The sequence below is a fragment of the Lampris incognitus genome, chromosome 17 (assembly GCF_029633865.1).
Source record: "Lampris incognitus isolate fLamInc1 chromosome 17, fLamInc1.hap2, whole genome shotgun sequence".
Taxonomy (NCBI): domain Eukaryota; kingdom Metazoa; phylum Chordata; class Actinopteri; order Lampriformes; family Lampridae; genus Lampris; species Lampris incognitus.
Genome location: NC_079227.1, coordinates 7,960,198 through 7,963,504, shown reverse-complemented (window position 1 = coordinate 7,963,504; position 3,307 = coordinate 7,960,198).

Here is a 3,307-nt window from a genome sequence, read left to right as displayed (position 1 = left end):
TCGTCCCCGGCGTCTGCAGCAGTTAACCGGCTCCTTGCCGACCGCTGATGGCTGGAATGAAGGTAACTTTTAGGACACCGGATAAAGTCGAGTGAGTACGCGCTAGCTAAGGCTTACCACCGGCCCGCCAGTTTCCAACCCTGCGCTTGCGCAGCAAGCGGGGCAGTAATAAACTGCCGTGATTGGCCTTTCGCAAAGTCCCGCCCCAGAGCGGGGCTTGTCCCATCCCACCTTAGCAACGGTTTCTATGTGAGCGAGGTCCGTCAAGCTTTCAAACGCACAGCAAGACGCTGAAACGGTGTGCCTATGGGGGTCTGCAGATCCCATACTAGATATCTGGAAAGGTTGGAGGGGGGTGTCATTTTCTTTCCCTTCCCGAAACCCAGAACGCAAGAAGCGCAATGTGGGCAATAGATTTGGCCAGCTTACGCCATCTGTTGGTAAATAAGGGTGTACCGCTTTAAGAGCGAGATCTGGGGTCGGACTCTGATTGGTTGGTAGGGAGGGGGGAATGAGGAAGTTGTTGTTGTTGTGTGGCGCGAACGGTATTGGGAGCTCTGCGCAAGTGAAAGGAGATATTATGACTAAGAACTGTGATATATTGGGTCCTATGTCAACGTTTTGTGCAGCTGCGAAGAAGGATTAAACGTGTTTCCAGAGAGAGAAGACGGTGTCCTCGCCATTTTCAGACGAAGTTAACTATTGAGCCGTGTTGGGTTGTGCTCCGGAGCTTAGCTAGCTAGCTAGCACCGGGCAGTGACGGACAGCGCCAGCCAACTTCGGCCCTGGATCCCAAATAAATTCGGTTCCCCTGTAGCTTCCGGCGAAGGTAGTCAGAAGACGGGAGACAGGAAAAGTAACACATCCAAAATCAACAAAGATACCTGTCTGCTCCAAGCTAAGCTTGCTGCTAGCTACTATTGATAGCTAATACAGCTAACGTATTATTACTGTTACTTTTACCCACACAATGCGCTGATTTCTTCCTTCATGTTTTGGTGTTTTCCGGCTACTTCCTGGATAGTTCTGAAACGCTTGACGGGCATAGCAACAGTAACTGAGGGGGGCGGGGCTTTGCGAAAGATCGCTGCTTCACCGAGTCCGGCCATAGTCGGATCTGACAAGACCGGGGTTCGTCCCCAGCGGGCAACTGCATCGACACAAAGCCGATGCTTAGACCGCTACACCGCCGCGGCAGTGGCGCCCCCAAGGGGGGGGGGCAGGGATAGTATCAGGGTGGCCGCTGCCCCCCCCCCCCCAGCCACGAGTCGCATATGCAGAATATGCTTCTATCGGATATTTTACATTAGGTGCTGTTCATTTAAATCAATAATGTATATTTTTCTTAACTCTCATATTGACAGTTTTCCACTAGGCTATACAGTACACTACAACAGCGTCATAGAATTCCCGAAATTCAGTCATGGCTTTTGGTTTTGGTGTGCCACCCCAAGATTTTCAGTGGCCCCATTTGCCCCCCCCCCCTATGAAACATTTCTGGGGGCGCCACTGCACCGCGGACCCGTAGTTCCCGCTATTTTTGAAATCAGCACTCTAAAACCCCCACGTACCCATTTTCATGCTTTTATCCAGATGTGCACACCTGGGTTTCCTCTGGGTGCTCCAGTTTCCTCCCACAGCTCAAAGACACGTAGATCAGGTGAATCGGCCATACTAAATTGTCCCTAGGTGTGAATGTGTGTGAGCCCTGTGATGGCCTGTCCAGGGTGTCCCCCCGCCTGCCGCTCAATGACTGCTGGGACAGGTTCCAGCATGAACGCAATCACAGCACTGTAAGATGGCAACAGATGTACTCTTAGCCCATCCCCCCCTCAGTTCAGGGATGGGCGTTCCCTCTTCACATAGATGGCCTTTGACTCCCCCTTCAAACCAGTGTTCCTCCCTATCAAGGACGTGCACATCCTCATCCTTGAAAAAGTGTCCACTGGCCTGCACATGGATGTAGACTGCAGAGTCCTGGCCTGACGTGTTAGCTCTTCTGTGTTGTGCCATCCTCTGTTTGGTTTCCCTGATGGAAAAGTCATGGCAATCCTCCCGGCACTTAACAGCATACACTGTATTGCTTCTATTTGTTGCTGGGGGACCCAATCCTTGGGGTGGACCAATTTCTGGCACAGCATGTTTTGGGGTTTGAAAGCAACTGAGACGCAGTGTTTGGAAAATACACGTCTCAACTTTTCCGTCACTTCCGCACAAACATTCCCAAATCTTCTGTGAATAGTCCACACGGCCATTGAAACTCTAGTTAAGGGTCACGCCTATCTGCATACGAAACCCGATTGTTGGTTTCGGTCATTATGCAGCTGTATTGCTTCTAAAGGTGGGGATACCTGCAGTCAGTTTAGACTGAAGATGTCCCTTAGATGAGCGATTAAACTTATGTCTCAATAAATGTTGTGTCCAGATGAACTGATTCAAATTTCTTTGGGTTTTTTTTTTACCTGGATTATTGAGCATGCATAAAGACACCCACCAGCTACCAAACACAATTTACATTAATTTATGAAAAATCAATCTGATTAACAAATTGATGAAGCTCTGTGAAGTCTTAAAAAAGTTATTAATGACTTTATGAGCCCATGCCAGGCTTTTGTTTGCTGACTTTTCATCAGCATTCAATAAAATGCAGCTGCCATCTTTTAATAGATGGGTTGCTATGTGATTTTAATTTGCCTCACCAGCTTGTGTTATGGATTTTAGACTTCTTTACTGACAGAGAGCAGATTTCTGTAAATGGCTGTCTCTTAAGACTCTGTAGCTCACCACAAGGATGAGTCCTTTCGCCCTTACTTTTTATCATGTACACTGATGGACGCAGGAGCACTCAGGAGGGCAGCTATTTGGTCAAATTTTCTGACCAACACTGCATTGCTGAGCCTCCTCCAAGGTTCAGAATCAGTCCATGGGAATACTCTCACTGATTTTATTTCTTGGTGGTGTGATAACAACTTCTTGGACTTAAATGTCTCTAAAACCAAGGAACTAATTATTGATTTTAGACGTAACAGATGTGCAGCCAAAGAGTGCATCATACATAATGAAAGTGTGGGAATGGTTACGTCATAAAAATATTTGGGCACTATCATCAATGAACACCTTACATTTGATGTGAACACTGAGGCTATTGTGAAACGGGGGCACCAGAGAATTCACCTTCACCGTAAACTAAATTCCTTTTCTGTCAGTCCTGTCATCCAACGTTGCTTTTATCAATTTCTTATTCAGTCTTCCAAGTTTTTCATTTATCTGCTGGTTTCACGGCCTCACAGCAAAAGACAAAAACAGC